The sequence below is a fragment of the Polypterus senegalus genome, chromosome 3 (assembly GCF_016835505.1).
Source record: "Polypterus senegalus isolate Bchr_013 chromosome 3, ASM1683550v1, whole genome shotgun sequence".
Classification (NCBI taxonomy): domain Eukaryota; kingdom Metazoa; phylum Chordata; class Cladistia; order Polypteriformes; family Polypteridae; genus Polypterus; species Polypterus senegalus.
The window spans coordinates 266,802,516-266,825,113 of NC_053156.1; the positions used below are offsets into that span (position 1 = coordinate 266,802,516).

General features: G+C 40.9%; 1 protein-coding gene and 1 long non-coding RNA gene across 5 annotated transcripts in view; one reads left to right on the forward strand and one right to left on the reverse strand.

The window, feature by feature from the left end:
• The window catches only part of atp2b4 (ATPase plasma membrane Ca2+ transporting 4), a 270,016-nt gene that overhangs the window by 221,863 nt on the left and 25,555 nt on the right, over positions 1-22,598 (reverse strand). The window lies entirely within an intron of this gene.
• Positions 3,284-22,598, forward strand: part of LOC120526138 — a 38,176-nt gene continuing 18,861 nt past the window's right edge. The window contains exons 1-2 of the long non-coding RNA XR_005633080.1: positions 3,284-3,322; positions 12,364-12,486. This is a non-coding gene — a long non-coding RNA (uncharacterized LOC120526138). The remainder of the gene's footprint in view (positions 3,323-12,363; positions 12,487-22,598) is intronic.

Below are 22,598 nucleotides of genomic sequence, written 5' to 3' on the forward strand. Positions count from 1 at the left end.
ATTTCTCCTAGCTTGAAAGGAGAGGCCTGACACCTGTCTCAGCTTGCATATGACAGTATCAGAGCTTCTTATACCTGACCCAGCAGGCATAAGAAATGAAGTGAAGTTGTTGAAGTAAAAATTCAAACCACAAAGACAAACAGACTAAAATGTCATGTCTCCATCATTTTCTAATCTGCTTAATTCAGCCTAGGGTGGCAGTGGAAGTGGGGAGAGGTCTTTCGGACTGGGGTTTATCCCAAGTAGCACAGGGCACAAGGAGGATCAAACACTGGACAGGGCGCCAGTCCATCACAGGATAAACACACACACCAAACACACACTTGGATGAATTTAGCATCACCAAGATGCTTTAGACAGACAGGCTAACATATACTGTAAAACTTTAAACTGTTGAAAAACTAAACAACTCTGATATTGCTTACTGATTTCATAAAGTGTGTAATACCATTCATTTGATGTTGGAACAGGTGAGTGGCAGCAGAAACCTGCTCCAGAGGTGTCAGCAGTCTGTTGCAAACAAACGCAATCTCGCCTCTGACTTTTTCTCCAAACTGTCCAACCTGAGCTGATCCTCTAATGTACTCATTTCTAACCCTGCCCATCCTCATCACACCCAATGCAAATCTTAGCATCTTTAACTCTGCCACCTCCTGCTCTGTCTCCTGCTTTCTGGTCAGTCCCACAGTCTCCAAGCCATATAACATGGCTGGTTTCACTACTGTCCTATACACCTTCCCTTTCACTCTTGCTGGTATCGGTCTGTCACAAATCACTTCTGACAGTCTTCTCCACTCATTCCACCATGCCTGCACTCTCTTCTTCCAACTCCCCATTACTTTGTACTACTGATCCCAAGCATTTAAACTCATCCACCTTTGCCAACTGTATTCCCTGCATCCTCAACATTCCTTTGACCTCTCTCTCATTCACACTCATGTATTCTATCTTGTTCCTACTGGCCTTCATTCTTCTCCTCTCTAGAGCATATCTCAACCTCTCCGGGGTCTCTTCAACCTGCTCCCCACTCTTGTTACAGATCACAATGTCATCCGCAAACATCACAGTCCATGGGGACTCCTATCTAATCTTGTCTGTCAACCTGTCCATCAGCACTGTAAATAAGAAAGAGGGCTCAGAACCTGTCCTTGGTGTAATCCTACCTCTATCTTGAATGCATCTGTCACTCCTACCACAGACCTCACCACTGTCTCTCTCCCCTCGTACATACAGTATGCTATGCCACTCCTGACTTCCTCAAACAGTACCACAACTTCTCTCTAGGCACCCTTGGGGTTTTCTGAATATGTTACTTCCTTGATAGAACCTTGCTAAGATTAATTATTTACAATTTGTTTTAAATTATAATAGTAATGGCATTTTGTTTTTCGGTGGATTGTGCCACTTTCAGCACTTGTTGCATGGATGATTTAAAAGCTTGCGTCCCAGGTAATCTGTAGTCGAAATGTGTCTTAGTGATCATCCGATTTTCTGGCAAACAAAACTATTCTGACTTTTTCTTCTGTTCTGGATTTAATGAAAAATAGATTTTTTTCTGGATAAGACTCTCACTTTGTTTTTTAGTATATAAATTAAATTTAATTTTCCATTGCACTTAATTTCTACTTCTTTCTTCACCTTTACAATGCATAGCAGTTCATGCATGCAGTGTATGTCCTTTAAAATCCATTGAAATCAAGACACCAAACTGAAACACAGTGACTCGAGAGAGAGGCAAAGGCCAAGGAAGTTTCTTTCCTAATACGTGCCACCACAGAGGCCCCAGCAACAAAAGTTTCACTTGGGCGGCCCTTTTAGGGTTAATATGGAGAAGACTAGCAACAGCCCAGTCATTTTGCTCCCATTTATGGAGAGGAGGTACACACTTCCAGGGTTCTGTGAAGCATGAGCTCCTCTGAACAGACAATTGAAATGCATGTTGGTCCTTCAACATGACACCCTCACAACCTTTTTGATTGTTATCATTACTCCTGAGTAAAATAACCCTCCCACAACCCTAATCTTAAACATAGTGTAAGTGTGTTTTATGAGAATGAAGCATAAGGTACATCTTACATTTACATGACCTTTATTTGGTTAGCAGATACTTTTATCCAAAGCGACTTACAAAAGAGATCAACATAATCAAGTAAACATCAGTATGGGAACAAGTGTGATAGAATGAGGTTACGAAATTGATCACCATAAGTGAACAAATTGCAAGGTAGTTATAATTCCTAGGTTACAAAACCTAACAAAGCCAGTATAAGTTAAAATGAAATTTACAAAGCAAGAGAGTCTTCAATGCTTCTTGAAGATACTTATGGAGTCAGAAGTTCTAATGGAGGTAGGCATTTCATTCCACCAGCTGGGAGCTACACATGAAGAGAGTCTGGATTGAGATAGACATCAACCATCTAGAGACCTGAGTGGTTGAGAAGGTGTATAGGACCTAAGTGTGCCCATGTACATAGGCGCTGACCTGTTGACCATATACCACTACAGGGAGCCAATTTAGTGATTTGAAAAGACAAGTGATATGTGTCCTCCTCAGCTGCTTGAACAGCAGGCGTGGCATTGCATTTTAAATCATTTGCAGTGGCTTTGTGACACAGGACTGAACTTCTGCCAGCAGAGAATAGTAATACTCAAGACGTTAGAAGAACAAAGCATAAATCAGGAGCTGTGCTACTAAACACGTGTTGTGATGTGAGATTATGCATACAAGTTGATAAATAGTTTGTATGTCTTTATTTGTAACTTAGGCAAAGCAATGTAATGTTAGTGTTACATTAGTGAGAAGCATTCATGGTTGCAACAACCCCCCCACCGGGACTAAGTCAGAAAAGTGAATTTTACGACAGGTTTCGGGAAAGTGACTGAAACCAGTTTGGCAAGTATTTCTCTAAAGTCTTTCAATACCCATAGGAAAGCCAGGCTGCCTAACTGGCAAACTTTAGCTCAACAAATGGTTTTGGGGAGGTGGCAGGTGTGAAGATGTTCTACTCCCCCATTGGTTTGAAGTATGGCTGTTTGGAATTGGCTTGTTTTAGAAGCCTTTAAGTACCATGACATCCTATTGGCTCTAGGGGTTGGACAGAACATCTATAAATTTGCTAACTTCCTCACTCTCTCTCTCTTACCAAACTGATCCATGAACTGAAGGACAACATAATGAAGAGCACAGCTCGGCAGCCATATTGAGACAGGCATGCGGCCTGTTCTGAAGAAAGCTGAACACAAATGATGCCTTAACTAGAAACATTTTTAAGTAACTAACAAGTCTGTGTGCCGCCTGAAACTACACATCACCATTTCTCAGGTTGTATGGTTGCAAATATTCAAATGTACTTTGCATATTGTTATTATTTATGAATATTATCAATAATACATTGTTTAAATTGTAACTTAACTCCTGCTTGTCTTTTACTACACCTAATTGCCTGAAGTTATAGATGTAGGAGGGAAGGTGGGGAGAAGTTATATACTATAATACCTTATAAACAGTGGTAAGTCTGTGAGATCTGAGGTGTTCTGACAGAGGTTACATATTAATAATAAAATAGGGGAAAGTAGAGTAATATAATTCTCTACTAAGACAAAACACCTCATTACATACAATCTGATTTTGCTGATGTTGTATAGAGTGAATCTGCAAGACTGAGAGACTGTAGCAACATAGTTCTTGAAGGACAGACAGTTATCGATCACCAACCCAAGGCTGGGTACATAATTGGTGGGTGTTAGTTATACTGAGTCAAGCTGAACAGATGCATGGTGCTGAATAGAAGGAAGAGATGGGTGTATTAAGTAAAATGCAGTTGACTGGACACATTGCATAATATTGACGTCCAATTCAAAGGTCGCTAAATGTCATTAGAAGTGAACGATTTGATTAGCTTCACAACCGACCACAGCTCTCGAGGTCTGCAGGTTCAACTCTATTGCATTCAAGACTGTCTAACCACAAAAAGACTGAAAGTGCCAGATACAGCTGAAGGTGCAAATACACCATGGACAGTTGGAGGAGGTTCTAGCCTAGGATTCCAGTGTGCAAGCTAGTAGTCTGATGTTTGAAATCTAGACCCATGTTATAGTTACAGGTTTCTTTTACTTTTGTCTCTGCAGTATTTATATGATTTTTGTATTTTTAACCCCCCACCATGTTTATCCCTATCATTTAGTTTATGAAAAAGACTGACTATAGACTGTATGGTGATGAAGTAATGTATTCCTCTTTCATTATTTTTGGACAATCTTCTGCTATTGGCTTAGCAGCATCATTTCTTTGTTGCACACACATAAAGTTACACCTCTAAGTGTTGAAAGAGATGGCCTAACAGTGGCAGCTTCATTTCACCAGACAGTTCTTAGTTAAGGAGAAGGGAGGTGGAATGGATCCAGAATTGGGCACTGTTTCACCTCAGGTCATACAGGCAGATGAAATGAGGTGCTAAGCATAAGGCAAGTCAGATGGAAGCATTGAGTCCCAAAGAATAGCCTCTCACCCTCCTGGATGTTTGCCACCATACCTACAAAGTGGGGGAAATTAAAAGGGCCACACAGTATTCATGCAGTGAGGTCTTGATTTAATGATGTCAGCCCATGGGCTTGGAAGGAAGCCAAACATGCTTGAAAGAGGGGAGAGACGATTAGGGGGGTTAGGAGAGTGAAAATGCAGGCAAACCACGGAAAGGGCAACATTCATTCACTCATTAATTTTCTGAAAATAGCTGTTACTCATTTCAGTGTCCCAGAGATATTCATCTTAGCTGCAACTCATCCATCTTGTTGTACATTCACTCACACATCCCCACTCACGATCACTAGGCTGGTTTCAATTTAACAGAGCAAATATGCTGCATGTTTTTGGGATGTAGAATGAAATCCAGACTGTCTAAAGGAAACCTAGGAAGACTTAGGGAGAATGTGCAAGTACATAGAAAATGATGGCCTGAAATGTGACCTCAAATTGGCTCATGCAAGGATTAATTTCAGTAGAACACAGAAAGAGGAAGAATGAAAATATGGCTATGAGCAAATGTATGGAATTGTCATATTTTATATCTACTTATCCTGCTTCTAGGTGACCAGGAGCTACTGCCTACAAGCCCAAGTGAAAGGCAATCCTAGGTGGAACACCAGTTCATTACTGGGTCTACACATATGCAAACTCAGTCATACTGTTCCATTTTTTGAGTCACAAATCAATGTGAAAGGCACATCTTTGGTGTGGGTGAACAAAATCCACACAAACAGATGGAGAAATTGCAAATTCAGCACAGACACCAAGCAAATCAAGATTCAAACTCTGAAGGTTTGGGGCAACAGTCCTCTACTGTGCCGCTAATGAGCACAGGTTTATGGAAAAATTAAATTAAAGTAAATTGTCAGTATTGCCTCATAAGTACATAGGAATGTGGCAAACAAGAGGAGACCATTCTGTCCATCAAGGTCATTTATTTAGTTAACTAGGCTATCCCAGTATCTCAACCAGATCATACTTAATGGTTGTCAAGGTTTCTGATTCAACTACCTATCTCGGTAGTTTGTTCCACATTCCCACAACTCCTTGCATAGAGAAGTGCTTCCTGGCTTCAGTTCCAAATGCACTTCCCCTCAGTCTCCACTGATGTCCTCGAGTATGTCATTTACCATTAAGCTGAATGAATTCTGCTGGATCTAGATTACCGAACACCTTTGAGAATTTTGAAGATCTGGATTAGGTCCCCATGCATTCTCTTCTCTTCCCCGGGCAAACATGACCTTGAATTGGCTTAGGTGGGTTTTAGAGAGTCGTTACGTTATGTTATGTGATGTCACGTCATATTACGTTACATTAAAGCAATATAAAGCTGACTGCAGATCCTTGTGTGCAATATCTTCATGAACTGACTGCCACTGTGCCATACTGCATTAACTGGCCTACTGTTCAGTGTTGTTGGATGCATTTACAAAGGCAGATAAGATGTTCCTGAAGTCATTCTGCTGCTTTAATCATTACTTACATCATTTGTAATGATGATTTCCACTTCCAGAGGTGGCTATGGATGCCACAGCCATGACACTACCATCTCCATTTTTCACAGGTAAGGTGATATTACTTTTAACCACCTGCAGTTCATTCTCATTTTACACTTTCACCTTGCTCTCACTTTTGTTCAGGTTTATTTTAGTCTCATTTGTCTCATTCATAACATTTCTAACCTATCTCTTCTTTTGGTACATTCAAACTAGGCCTATGTGTTTTGGTGTGGTGCTCTTTCTATGTTTATGACCTTTATTATTGAGCTATCAAGTATTTTGGGTACAGTTTATAATGATCCTTTCATCCCTGCACTGAAGAGGCTGTTGACGATTTCAATGAAAGTGTATTTAAACCTTTTTTCTTCTTTTCATGACTATTTTATTCTCACCAACTGCAGCTGTTTTTCTCATCTGATCTACTTTGTGGCAGTTGCTACATTCACCACTGTTGATTTTGCTCTATTCTGATTCTGGGCAATTTGAGTTCTTCTGTTTTTTCATGTACACTTCTCTTGTCTTTATTTAGCAGATACAAGATAAATCCAGCATTACACATTTATATCTTTTATCGTGTGTGTGTGTGTGAGATCAAAGTAACAGGAAATGCCTGACAGCTAAATGTCCAAATACTTATGGGTGTTGAAGTCAAAAATGGCTTTATTTTAAAATATGACAACATATACAGACAGAAAAAGAAAGTAGCAGTCAGTATCTTTTCATCTCAAATGTAAATAGCTTCAGTATACCACAAAAAAAACTCATACACATTGCATTGTGTTGTGTTGTGGGGTACCATGTAGGAGATCTGCATTCCAATAAAGGCAAATATGTCTCTAATTAGCAGTGTAAATTGCCACATGTTTAATCAGACATAATTAGAATAGTAATGGAGCTCAGGTGGTTATGCTGCCCTTTACATGCAGCATCTGGGAAAAGGGCAGGGAGACAGCCTGGGAGGGGCGCTGCAAAGCAGGCAGACAGCACCTTATACGTAAAACAAGAGTTCTGCACAGATGTGAACTGGTGGCAGTTTAAGATAGCCACAAAGCCCATTTATTATTGAATATATGAAGAGAAAGTCTCAAAAACGAGCTGTGATTATTGTGAATGTGGTGCCTTGAGCATGGGAAAGGTGCTATATAAATAAAATGAATTATTATTATTATTTTATATGTTACCTGAAAATTTGCAACCATGACAAGTAAGGATAGAATAGTCTCAAATAAAGGTGGTTGAAGTAGAGCAAGCTGAACATTTCCATTTGGGCCATACATTCTTTTGATTTCAGTATGAAAATATGTTGGCCGACAGTGAGGACATGACATGTGTAACTTTTGTTAAGTCATGCTCTTCAGTCAAACATTGATGTAAGGATATAAAAGCAATGTTTGTATATGAGTTGAAGTTGTAAGTATTTAAAAATCTTGTTTGTCAGCATACATTTTTCTGTAATTGTCATTGTTGCATTGTGTATCATACAGTAGGTCACACTATTAAACATCTGCTCAATCCTGTATTTGCCTTGACGCTCAGGAGATGTTGTCACTGGGGTTCTTTTTTTGCACCATCACAGTGTGTAGCACTGTATTATGCTATCGTAACGATCAACTTGGTGTGAGGATAGTTTAGTTTAGTTTGCGCAGGCTTTTGTCATTCTTTGTCACACATGAATTCTGTATTGTGTACTTGACGCTCAGAAAGTGGTGCTGCTGCTGTTGTTCTTCTTCCTTTGAGTGACCTCTGCAATACGCTTCGTACTCAACAAATGTCACCACTGTTACTTTTCATTGTTTTTTTCATTCTGCCATGTCACCTTCTTGAGAAATTTGCCATAAGAAAGAGGTGAATCCTAATAACTTTACATAAGGTGCACCTACCCCTATGGTTTGATTCACCAGCATGTGCACATAATAAGACCAAAATAGAGGCTGTAGCCCTAGTGGCTAACGAGAAATCATGTGACAGATGGACAACTCTAAGTGCATTATATATATATATATATATATATATATATAAGTGCATTATATATATATATAGTGGTCTATGGCCAGCTTGTCATCACGGCCAATACCCCAAGGCCGCCAGATGGAGCTCTCCCTGCAGCATGGAGGTGCCCCGGATGCCAGCTGGGAATCATGGACTATGGAGTTTTCCCTTACAAACCTGCTGGATACTCCAGGGGCCAACAGATGACGCTGCAGAGAGGCACAGAGAGTCATATGTGACCTATAACCTGGAGGTGCGTCATAGGCAGAGCGACAGCAGAAGTGACATACTTCCAGGATGAAGAAAAGGACTTTTTATCTGACCCGGAAGTGTTAAGGATCACATGAACTGGGGATTGGAACACTTCCGGGTCAGGGACTATAAAAGGACTGTGACAGCTCCCAGACTGGGAGCTGAGCTAGGTGGAAGGGTGGCAACGCGTCTGGGAGTGGAGGATTGTTTATTGAGAATTATTTGTGGAATTTACTTTTACTTGGTGTCTGACATTTGATCGGAGGGTTCAAGGGAGCGATAGCACCCCCTATCTGTCACAATATATATCTGCTTTATTGAGTTTAGGGTTGTGGGATACCAGTACATATCCCAGCAGCATCAGGTGTCAGGCAGGGATCATCTGAACAGGGTGCCAGTCATAAGCAGGGCCAATTCAGCTAACCACATACACTCACTCATAACGGGCCAATTTGGAATCAGCAGTTAACCTAACTCACAATATGTGAGGAAGTTAGAGTACCTTAGAAAAACTTGTGTAGGTAAAAGGAGAACATGGAAACTCCACTCGGACAACATCAGGACTCAAGAGATCTAATCCGGGATGTTGCATCTGTGTGGTAGTAGCACAACAACTGTACCAAAATGCTGCTTAAACTATTAGATTTTATTATAGTATATCATTTTATAGTTCACTTTTGTCTGTTACTTTATAACATTGCTCTCAAACCTTTATTTACATTGTCTCAAGCTAAGTGGGACTTCTGGACATTGTGTTTAGATGGGTGCAAAATTGGCTCAAATACTGGAAGCAAAGGGTTATGATATTAAACATGGTGTCCCTCAGGGATCAGTGCTGGGTTTGCTGTTATTTCTAATATGCATAAATTATCTGGACAGGAATATAAATAGCAAGCTGGTTAAGTTTGTAAATGATACTAAACTAAATGAAAGGGTAGATAATGTAAAATCAACCAGATTCCCACACAGAAGGACTTGGACAGAAGATCTGGGGACATTTGAGGCAGATCAAATTTATTATAGATAAATGTAAGGTATAAAAATGCTAGATATGAATACCCAATGGGAGGTTTGAAATCTGAAAGTGAAAGTACCCTTAATGAGAAGAACCGAGGAGTTCACTATCATTAGCTACAGTAGAGAAGGCTAACAGATTATTAGGTTTTATAGCGCCCTGATGTGTAGAGTACAAGTCACAGAAGATTTTGCTCAAGCTTTATAACACATTGGTGAGGCCCCGACTGGAGTACTATGTGGAGTTTTAGACTCTGGGCTACAAAAAAGACATAGAAACACTAAGCAATGTCCACAGAAGAGCAACTAGGCTGACTCCAGGGCTGAAAGGTATGAGTTATGAGGAAAGATTAAAAGAGCTAAGGGCTTTTTTGTTTAAGCAAACGGAGACTAAGAGGTGACATGATTGAAGTGTTTGAAATTATTAAATAAATTAATACAGTAGATTCATGCTGTTACTTAAAATAAGTTCAATGATAATACGGGGGCACGGTTGGCAACTTGTTGAAGTTATATTTCACATAAATGTGAGAACATTCTTCTTCACACAGAGAGACACAGACACATGTAATAAAGTGTCACATAGTATGGTAGAGAGCAGAACTTCAGTGTCCTTACAATCTTGACTAGATGTTATTTTGGGGGATTTAAGTGAAATTGATTGGTAAACTTTGTCAAATTTGTTTGAATATTACGTGGCTCCTGGTACAATGGCAGGGGCTGCCCTTAGTGATTTAAGTCAGTCCTTCACTTGAAAATTTCACACTACACTCACTGGGAGTGACATGGCACCTCATTGATATTACTTGACGATTTTTCAAAAAGATACTTATCAAAACATGAAGAATAAGCAAGGATGACATTTTAAGAGCCTCCTTCTATATAGCTCAATAACATTTAATGACATCCAGTGGTACCTAAATACAAACAAAAAAGAATGTTAACCATTTCTCTTTCTTTGCGGTTTTTCTATTTTCTTCCTGTACATAAAATGGGGTCTTTGAACTCTCCAGGTAGAAGCAGTTACTATTTCCACCTGGCAAGGCCCAGCAGCCAGTCTTGTCCCATTTCCATCATACACAAGCTGAGAAAATGACGACGCTGCAAAGCTATAATTAAAAGCATGCAAGTCGGCACCTGCCCCCTCCTCTGGGGATACAGGTGATGACTGTGAAGCTTCTGTATTTCTTCCTGAATAAACCATCCGTCCATGTGTCACCAGGATCACAAATAAATAAAATCCCTGGTAATCACTAGACTGTGACACTAACCCCATTCACCAAAGAGGAAGGCCAGCTCCGCATGCGTTACACTGAAGCCATCATAGCAGATCGATAAAAACGGAAAGACACTTAAGACTTTAAATGAATACTGTATGGATGGAGCTCTGCGACAGGCTGCAAATCAATGGCTTTGCCAATATGCAGCCTCTCTCTAATAATGCGGCTGCCTTTCTAAAGGAGAATGGCCTGTCACTCACTACAGCACCACTGTAATACCCACCTACGCTACTGTACATTTTCACTCTCACTTTCAAAGACGTCTTTTTTTCTTCTGCTAAAACACTTCTGTCCCAAGATTTTCCAGGCATGGGGGTGGAGATAGATACAGAGATGGCTCATTGCCACTTCAGCCAGCATCTTGAAAGTCTTGGACCGACATGTTCTGACAAACAGCTGCCTGACTCTGCTTATGAGGGCTTTCCTTTATCAATATCTACAAAATGGCCCCTTATACTCATCTCTAAGTATTTCTAGGACATGGTCCAGTAGCTTTTCGTTTTTTTTCGCCTAATTTTTATGACTTATTCTTATATCTTTACCCTTTGACTCTGCCTGTTTATATTGGCACCATGTACACTGAGTTTCAGCTTTTTTGGTACAATTCCATCTCTTTGTTTTCTTGTGACTGATATTTACATTCTATTTAAGGACTTCTCAACTTTTAATTTTGTAGCTTTACTTTATTTTCTTTAGTGATTGTTTTTTCTTCCTATGCCGAACTTACATTTTCCCTTGATTTTTGCACTTCATTTTTTTATTGAAGGTTTTTATTATTATTGTGTTTGTTCCATTTGATCTGTTCATCCTTTTGACTCTTATACTAGGCTCCTTAGTTTTCCATTTTTGGCTGTTTATACCCAATGTTCTGTATACACTACTTATGGGTTATGGAGGTTTTAAGTTTAGCATTGCTGCTGCACAGCGGTAAGAGCATGGGTTCAAATCCTGATCTGGTAGCTATCTGTTTAAGGTTTGCATTTCTCAATAAGGCTCTGTACATACCTCCCACATGTGTAAGACATACATGTTAGGTTAACCAGCAACCCTAAACTATGGTGCAGTAAAGTATGTGGGCATTAAGGTGCACTGTGATTGAAATGACACTCTGCCCTTGCTGGTTCCTGCCTTGTGCAGAAAGTCACCAGAATAGATAGATGCCCATATAAAACGACTAAGTTTAAGTGAGCTCAGTAATGGACTGATTATTTACGAGGACGGTTGAAGGGTAATGGGTTACGGCTGTTCCCACATTGTTACTGGAAGACTGGGTTTGATACCCAGCCTGAGCAGTATGTGTATATACTGACGCTTATGCATCTGGAGTGTTTCATAGGCCTTACTGAAGAGAAACCAGCAGGGTATCACACAGATATGTGGCACATTCACCAACTGCATGTCCGTTTTTATCCTCAGAATGGAGGACAAGATGTCTGATGTCACCTCTGTTACATTGTCAAACAACCCATCCCTTTCAGGTCTGACAATACTTAAAAAGGCTCCCAAATGGAAGTCGCCATTCATTCTTGGACCAGCTTCAGAGGAGAACAGAGCTCCGAGTAAAAGCACCAAAATCAAGTCTTAAAAGTGCTATGGTTGGCTTACACCATCACTGTTCTTGTTTTTGTCCTACTGGCATTCCTCAGGTCACTGAACTCTTCTGTTGTTTAATTATGAGTCTTTTCTAATAGTTAGTATGTTCCCCTATGACTAAACATGTTCTTCTCCGAGCACTTTAATATCCTATCACATCCCAAAGATGTGCAGGTTCATTACCAATTCTCTGTTTCTGTTCTCCAACCAGGGCTGGTTTGCTGCATTGTGTCCAATGCCGCTTAGAAGCACTAGATGCCAATGACTTTGTAAGCAGGCTGAGAACATGAATGAATGAATAAAATGGGAGATGCACATGAAATAAATAGCTAAGGTAAGACAAATACTTTTTTCTTTTTTTTTCTCTGTCATTGAGCTGTTTTAGATGGTGTTAAGTAATACAACATAACATGACTCAAATTAGCTCAATCTAATTCCAACAGCACTGAGAGGATGCCAGTCATTCACAGGGTACACCCATACCCACACAGAGCCAGTTTAGAATTTCCAGTTAACCTAAAATTCATGTCCTTGGGGATGTAAAAGGAAAGCCATGCAGACTTAAGGAGAACCTGCAAACTCTGCACAAACACCAACCATGTGTAGGATGTGAACCTGGGACACCAGATCTGCGTGGTAGTGATGTAAAGAAACAGTAATAAAGTTCATACAGCAGTAGTATTGATATGTGTACAGAGTAGAGTCAACATCTGAGGACTGCCCTGTCTAGAGGTGTATGCCCGCTTTGCACCCTGTTTTCGCTGGGATGGGTTCTTGGAATATCTGGGTAAAAATCATAACTACTACCCTCAAAAAAGTGAATTACAAGGAATAAAGCAAAAATGGAAAGAGGAGTACTGTTATGATTGGGGCACAAGATCGGCCATTAGCTAAGAAGAACAACTAAGTCATTTTAAACAAACTAACATGAACATGTATGCCCAGAGCACTTCTCCCCATAATTAAATAATAAAACTTCCCCTTCTTCACACACATCCACCTGAGCCCTCTCAATGATCGATTGCTCTGTTCTATTTAATGTGTGAGCCTGGCCTTCATTCGTCCTACTATGGCATCATAATGTGTTAACTAAAGCATAAAGACTATCAATAATTACGTCTCTTACTGACACAATATTTATTTATGTCACTCAAGCTTAAGCAGCTTCACACTTGCTATGCGGCATGACGCAGTAACGCTATGCTCCCTCTTTCACATCAAAAGCACACCATCTGGAAACACAAAACTCATTAAACTTACTAACAAACATTAAATATGCAGCCTTAATGAATAAATGCTTGGGATGGCAAATTAGGCATGTGGTATGTAAAGGTGCTGTTGGAGGAGGGGAGCTGTCAGCAGGCCACATTTTTTTTCTTTTCAGCATGCAAACTCCATCCACATATAAAGTATTGCAAAATAACATCAGCCCGTCTTATAAATAGAACACAGAACAAGAATGGAAGAGATGGTTCTGCTGAATCAGTCAGGCAATCTATCAAGGTTTCATCTGACATCATTACACAAAGCTTTACCAAACACAAACAGAATATGACAATCACATGCTTTTTATGTACAGTATATGCATAGCTTACTTCTCCTTCTGTTTATATGATATACTGTATCTTAAGATTCATCACGCCTTTGCAAAAGCTGCCCTTTAAATTCAGCTAATTATGTTAAAGTGTTCGGGCTGGCGTAGTGGGGTAATGCTGCTGCCTCACAGATCCCGTGTCTTGGGTCTGAATCCTGTCTCTCCATGCCTATATACTCGGAATTTTCTCCTTTATCACCAAGGATGTGCTGGTTATGTTAATGAGCAATTTTATATTAGACCAAGTGGGTCTGTGTATGAGTCAGCCATGTATTAGACTGGCACCCTGACCAGGGCTGTTTTCTTCCATGCACCCAAGTGCTGCTAGGTTAAACTCCAGCCTTCACAATCCTAAATTGAATTAACCAAATATCAGAATATTTTATTATATGGCTGTAGCCCCTAGTGACCCTAAAACTGGATTGAGTATGTTCAGGAAGTGAATGGAAGGCTTAACACATGATTCTCAAGAGACATAAATCAGCATAGACTGGGCACTCGTTAATTATAGGGCTAAGTTATGCACATACCTAAATTCACTCCCGCACGGGCAAATTTAGAGTTACCAATTAACCAAGCATGCATTTCTTTGAGGATGTGGGCAGAAAACCAAAGTGACCTGAGGAAAACCTATATGTACATAAGGAGAAGAGGCAACTCTGCAGGGACAGTGACTGGGCACAGGGCTAAAATTGAGGATAGTGAGGCAACCACTGCAAAACCAAGCTACCTTGATATAATATAATACAATATAACTAGCGAAGCCGTAGCATACGGCGGTGTAAGAATAGGAACGGAAAACGGTGAGAAAGGAATTCAATATAACAAAGGCTTAGGAAACCACCGTCGCAGTATAACGAAAATAGCAAGGAGCAAAACCAATGCCAATGGTCGAGAGAGTACCTTCCTGTAGCAGGCTACAGAAAACACAGACATATATAGATAGACGCCACATTCACTGTGTTGCCCAGTCGACACGATAAGTCAGCGCGTCCACCCTATAGAGAGTGGTAAAAGAGCCATTTAAACTAATACAGGTAGACGTGGAAACCGTGTTTTCTGATGAAAAAACAATAACATTTTAAACAGTATCGTTTACATACAACAGATTTTGGCGAATCGTTTACATGCAATTATTTATATCCATTTACAGTCTACACTAAATGCGTGCGTCTCCCATGGTCTTAGAGTTGTTGGGCGGGGCTCTGTGAGTTGGTGGGCGTGGCTCTCTGTCTTGCGTGTGCTCTCTGTCTTGCTTGCCCTTAGTTAATGTTGGCGGGGGGGGGGATTCTCTGTGAGTTGGGGATTGTAGTTCTCTGGCTCTGTGAGTTGGTGATTGTAGTTCTCTGTCTTGCGTGGGGTGTAAAGTTAACGTGGCTCAGAGGTGCATGTGGACTTTTGCACTGACGAAAGTGACCAAGGCTGTGTGTGGTGAGTTGTTGCGTGCCTCGAGAGCGACGCTGGACTCGGGAGGACGGTTACAGTTGCCGTGCGTGTCTCTGTCATGCGTATCCCATGACGCGGTAGGAGGGTTAGAGTTGGCGGGCGGGGCTCTGTCTTGCTTGAGCTCACTGTCTTGCATGCCCTCAGTGTCTTGTTTGCGCTCAGTGTCTTGCGTGTCCTTAGTGAATTATATATATATATATATATATATATATATATATATATATATATATATATATAGATATAATATAATACAATATAATATAATAAATATATTTTCAAACCTTTTTTAAGCCAATTCAGCCTTTCCTGCTTACAAGGTGGAAAACAATCCGGCATAACAGAACCCATTCACGTATGCATTCACAAGGGTCAACTAATCTAACCAGCACATCTTTGAGGATGTGAGAAGAGTGTGTAATGTGTAATGCAGACACAAGCATGCATCCTCCATGGAAATGGCTTTTAGGCATATGATTTGAACCCAGGATACTGGCATCCATGAGGCAGCAGCCCTAAGTACTGTGCCACCATGCTAGTGATTCAAGTAGGATCAGGCATAAGGCAGAGCATCAATTTTTCACCTTGCTCAAACACTTAAATCAATGTTGTGTTAGGGCTATGCACCGCTTTTGCAGCAACAGTCAGTTGTAGTCTTGATTTGCATAATCCTAGCAAATTTGCAGCACTTTCCTATGAAGGTGATCACCTGAAATATGCCCAGTGACTCACTCTGTTAAAATCAAACGTGTGAATTTGTCTTTAGTCATATTGACAGGTTCTGTGTGCATGACAGCTAACATCCAATGAATACTCATCTGGAAGTGCAATGCACAGAATGCAGTGACATGGAATAAGGAATACAGGTGTTTTGATTTTTGCAAAGGCTTGTCTTTCTGATGGCTCAAGTTTCACATACTAAAACAGAACAGAGAAAAAAAAAAGGGAAAAAGGGATGAGGCTGTGGCTGAACTAGACACACTTAGTAAACTGTTCATTTTCAGTCATTTAAAATGACATGGTCCAACAAGAAGATCAGCAAGTCTGACATTCTCCCCGAGTAGAAGTCATGTAATGTGACATTAGCTTTATTCACACCAAGCTAATTTAGACATATCAATCATTCTAAACCTTTTGTAATGTGGGCATTTGTAAGTTCAAAACAGTGAAGAGACTGGATACTTGAACGCCAGGCTTTAGAGTGTGGTCGAAATTTAACATCTTATTAAAGAAAGAAACATCCTCTAACAGGACAATTCAGTAATCAGGCTGGAGAAAAGCTGTTCATTGTATCTTTTAATGACTCCTCTGCAAAATGCTTTGGAAGAAGCATTCTTCAAAAGCAGACTGTTACAGCATAGTCAGAATGATCAGAATTTTTCAAGAAACAAAGGATAGAGGTTCATTTTATAAACTGTTGAATTTGCATACAGTGTCAATCAATGCACACATTTTACTCTAGTTGGTTCATTGGTTTACACCCAAACGATTTATATAAAATAAAAAGTATATTATATTTATATTCTGGTTCTTCTTATAACTTTTGAGAGAGACACCACCCTTGAAATTTCTGTGCATATAACAACTGTCCATTCTAGTTTATAGGACATCTGCTGATTTCTCAGTCATCTCCTATTCATCCTTCATTACATTTTGTATATTACATCAACCTTTCTTCTGGTACATTCTTTATTTACTTGAACATCTCAGTATTTTTCCTAAATCAATTATTATACTTCAGTGTACATTTTCACTTGATCTTTATCTTGTTTCCAACATTTATTATCCTTTTATGCTATTTCTTAAAGATGAATTACCCTGGGTGGCATGGTGGCGCAGTGGTAGCGCTGCTACCTCACAGTAAGGAGACCTGGGTTCGCTTTCCGGTTCCTCCCTGCGTGGAGTTTGCATGTTTTCCCCGCGTCTGCATGGGTTTCCTCCCACTGTCCAAAGACATGCAGGTTAGGTGCATTGGCCCTAGTGTGTGCTTGGTGTGTAGGTGTGTGTGTGCGCCTTGGGATTTGTTCCTGCCTTGCGCCCTGTGCTGGCTGGGATTGGCTCCAGCAGACCCCCGTGATCCAGTGTTAGGATATAGAGAGAGAGAGGTTAGAAGCACGCACTGATACAGTGCATTGCCACACCCACCACACAACAAACCAACTCAGGATCAGGATTTGGACCTGAGTGCAGCCATAGCGGGTTGGAAAATGACTGACTGACTGACTGACTGACTAAGCTATGAAGTACTGAATATATACAGTATACAGTACATATATACAGTATATTATAGTAAATATGACTAGGTATATGTGGACAATGACAATTATCAAGATGTATGCGTTTTTTTTTATATTTGCTTTTCCCCCCTTTCCAGCTCCCTACCTTTTAAATATACTTTTAGTCCATGTACATCACTGAAAAAAGCAAACAACAGACAAACTGAAAAAAAGCAAACAACAGACAAAGGAGGCAGGTGCACAAGCCAGCCAACATGTTTGACTTTATCAGCAGAGGCCTCCATTTCCTTTTCAATGCACATTGTGTGACTAAGCACTGTGCCCACTAGATTAGATCACATTTTCTCTCTCTCTCTATTGATCCCTGACTTTGACAGGCAGGGCACTGATGGTTTTTATAGCTTAGAGATAAGTCATTCTTTTCACATCCCCCTCCAAATACACAAGCAAGCTGGGTCAAGCCAGGCCAGACCTGGCCAGATGACCTCTAGTAGGCCACTGACCTTGCAGGGATTTGAACTGCTTGCCATGGAGAGTGAGGAGAGTGATTAACAAACCTTTTTTAGTGAGGTGTAAATTAAAGGCAAGAGCAATATATCTTGGTATAGTGTTATGTGTTGGACCCTGACACACACAGATGCAATCCTGATAGGGCCTTAAAATCCAGATTGATTTCCATTTTTTCAATCCAAAATGTGCTGGAAGGTTTTGGAGACAGGACTTTTTTTTTTTAACTACACTCATGATCTTAAACCTTCCAAGCAGTGCTTTAGTACAGATCAGCACAGCGGCAGGCCGAGGTTGTCAGGGCCTTGTGGTTGTAATGCAGGAGAGCCTTCTCTAAGCTCAATTAAATTGCTTGTGAGTGATGTCAAAATGCACCCACCTGGAATCCAGCCTATTAACATCTCCATATACTGTAATCCTGACAACATTAAGGAATATTCATTTAAGTTGGGTCTCATTAGCCATATAAGGGAATGTTTTGCAGCCTCTTTCTTTTTGCAAGATGCCCGCACGCTTTCTTTCAAATTTCAACTCATCAGCGGGAGACTCAGACCACATACCCTCTTCTCCTTCTTCTTTGTGGACAAGAAGTCATTAATGTGGGGAAACACATGACCATGGATAGGTCATCAATCATGTGCGCCTTAAACTTGAGCTGAAAAAGCTTACAGCTAGGAAATGAAATTTAGCATAGGCACAATGAAGGAATGAAGGCTAGTCCAAAAAATCAGACAAGAGATAAAATGAGAAGGCCGGCTTGTGTGCCCACCACCTCGCACTTACAGCTGAGGAACTGCATTCTAATTTTATGTTTCTGAGCTCCTTCCATTAAATTCTCCTGTCTCCTGTTTGCAGATTCCTTTTCCTGGATACAGCAGGTCCATAGCCTATCACAATCACTCTGGGTGCAAGGCAGGAACCAACCCTGGTATAGTAGGCAGTTGGAAAGCACACTAACTTATACAGTTCAACTTTAGCTTTGCTATTCGATTCAACTAGCATGATTTGGGATAAAAGAGCAAATCAGAGAACCAAGGAGAAAACCTACACAGACAAAGGAGAATGTTCTAACTGAGTATGAGGAGTCGGATACTCTGGAGCTGAGAGATAGTAGCACCAACATCTGTACAGCTGTGTGGCACATTTTTAAAGAATTACAAAAAGCACATCTTTAATGTAAAAACTATCAAAGCTGTCCTTCTCCTTCTAAAGATGTGTGCAGACAGAGGCTCTGAATACTGATACAAGGAAGAGAGGACAAAAATATATGGAGGCCAACTGGTCAACCAGTGTCTGTGCGCAATCATGTTTGCTGTACAGCAACAAGCAGTTAGTTTTTACAGCAGTAATAAGTAAAAACATTTTTTGTAAAAGTGAATTTGTAGAGAAACTCAGTCTTTAATAATACATTTCTACCACTCAGACAAGAAGAAAGGCATTTAGTTCCAGTATACAAATGTTTTCATGCATTAGGCCGGTTTATACTTCACGCAACACGACGCATGCTGCAGCGGACACTCCTGCTACACAAGCGTTGTACTGTTTATACTTGCGCACGTACTTTACGTAAATCTGGAGGAATCCAGCAGGTGGCAGTGTGAGATATTATCACGGTGAGAACAAGTTTGGCTTCTCTGTTTTGTGAATTGCCTGGAACACCCATTAAATTCCGATGACACCTTACCGCAATATCTCTGAAAAGGATGTTTAATGATTAAATCCATCAATCCAGGGATGTATCCATTCCAGCTAGCATTGGGTACGAGGCAGAAACAATCCCTGGATGAGGCATCAGCTCATCACAAAGTGAATACAAGCACACACATTTACTAGAGTAATTTTAGTGTCATGAAATCTGCATATCTTTGGAAGGAAACCGGAGCACACTGAGGAAACCCAGCAGGAAAACATGCAAACTCCAGGCAGAGAATACCAGCGATGTGACTCCCTGCAAGATAGCAGCGCTACCGCTCTGCCAGCGTGTTATTTAAACGAAATTAATAAATTTATCTGTAAAATGTAACATACATACTTTAATGCATTTCATCATGAAAGTGATATCAAGTATAAATCTTAGGATTCTAAATGTGCAGTGAGTTGGAATATCATACATTTAATGTGTTCTGTGTGGCAATCTATTGCTGTTTGCCGCTGCTGTCAGGTCCGGAGGGAGTCACAGAAAAAAAAGATGGCACTTAAGACGGTACGTGAGACTTTTTAAATGTATCATGTCATTACTATCAGGAATATGCGACGTTGGAATTTAAAAGCACCATGAATGCATCTGTATGTCGGCATTTTGCTTCACCACATCGAACCATTCATCAAACATCGAAGTGAGTACATCGATTCCGTAGGATCTGCAAAGCGGCTTTCTGTCACATGTAGATAGTAACCAAAGACTCTGACATCACATTCCAACTTTTAGAACACTACGCCCCCCGACTTTTTTCTGGTACTGCAACTGGCACACGCATTTCTGAGGACCTGCTCAGAGGACATACCTTATACAGCGGAGTGGTGGCTCTGAGGCTAGGGATCTGCACTGGCATTCGAAAGGTTGCCAATTCGAATCCTGTAAATGCCAAAACGGACTCTGCTCTGTTGGGCCCTTGAGCAAGGCCCTTAACCTGCAATTGCCGAGCGCTCTTGAGTAGTGAGAAAAGCGCTATATAAATGCAAAGAATTATTATACTTAATATAATGATAATTCGCGTTATATGTGTGCTTGTACTTTTATATTATCTGCTGTTGTAACCCTGCAGTTTCCATCAGGATTAATATATATTTATCTATAGGCAAAACAAAAAATGTCTTCACTAATAGCTTATTTATTTCTTATGTAAATTGTCTATTTTGTTCAACCTGCCCTCTCTTTCACTGCATCCCTGCTGTGCAAAGTGAGAATGAACTCATCTTTCCACCGAAACAGCCATGCTTCATTTGAATGTGTATGCAGGCTGATGTTATTTACAGTAAGTGACAACTTCGTCTGCAGGGCATAAAAGGAGACCGCCTGCTGGACACAGTGTTACAGCATTAAGTCATTACAGCTCTGCTATCCAGGGGACAACAGAAACAGACTATAACATAACATATTAGTTAAGAAACATACACACCGTTGAGGTGCACAGGGAAAGTCAGAAGACCTGCAGGAATAACCCTCATAACACTGAGAGGGACATGCCAACTCTACACACTCCAGTCAGTTACCAGGCCAGGGTCCAAATACTGAAACTGCGAGGCAGCTGCACTAACTCCTGAGCAACCACACTACTTCTCCTATTATATCATCCATCCATCCATTTTCAAGCCCACGTATCCTGAGCATGGGTGTGGGGAAGTTGGAGCCACAAGGAAGGAACAACCCCTAGACAGGTAGCCAACCCATTACAAGTTAAACACACTCAAAACATAAACACACATGCTATAGGGCCAATTTGGCATCATCAATCCACCTAAACTGCATGACTTTGGGTAGGAAACCGACGTAGACTTGTGCCTTGGTCTCCTTGTTGCAAGGCAGCAGCGCTTAAACTCTGCCATGATGCCGCCCCTATATTATCCATCCATCATCCAACCCGCTATATCCTAACACAGGGTCACGGGGGTCTGCTGGAGCCAATCCCAGCCAACACAGAGCACAAGGCAAGAACAAATCCCAGGCAGGGCGCCAGCCCACCGCAGGGCACACACACACACACACCAAGCACACACTAGGATCGCCAATGCACCTAACCTGCATGGCTTTGGACTGTGGGAGGAAACCCATGCAGACACGGGGAGAATGTGCAAACTCCACGTAGGGAGGACCCGGGAAATGAACCCAGGTCTCCTTACTGCGAGGCAGCAGCGCTACCACTGCGCCATTGTGCCGCCCCATATTATATTATATTATATTATAATATATTATATTATTCATACATCCATTCTCAAACATGCTTATTATATTTTATTGTAATATATTGCAGCATTCTTAATAGAGTCTCTGGGAGCTAAAGCACATCTCAGCACCATCAGCTACAAGGCAGGAAGCAGTATTAGGCAGCGTGCCTGTCCATCTCAGGACTCACTCACAAACACACCTACGCTCCCACTCACCCAGAACCAAATGGGAATTGCAGTAGCTCCACATTAAGGGGGCTGTGTGTGTGACTGGCACCTACTGCTGTCTGGCTCCTTGCAACACTGAGTTGATTCAGAAAGCGGGCAGATGGACGGAAAAGCATTTCAATATGCCAGGCTGATGCGCATGCTTCCTGGCAGTAGTTTGCTTGGCTTTCTCGTGATCTTTTCCCTAGAGCAAGGGCCTGTTCCATTACATGGTGACATCGGAGTGGGAAAAAGAAAAGAAAAAAAATAAAAGGAAGAGAAAAAGAAAGGCACCAGTCGGCCAAGGAACTGTCGAGCCGGCAGCAACGAAACACTCCGGGCAGCTCTCTGCTTATTGGGGGGGTTACAGAGGGGGCTATGCTTAATTTAGCTTGTGCCTCTGATATCCGCCAGGGCCGTGCCCTGAGAAGATTACAGCCTGCCGCCAATTAGCAGAGAAAAGAAAAGATTAAGGAAAAGAAGCCGATATTTAAATCACAGAGTCAGTGAACATTCAGCAACATGCTTAAAAATATACCAATAAAAAAAAAAAAAAACATGATCATTCTCAGT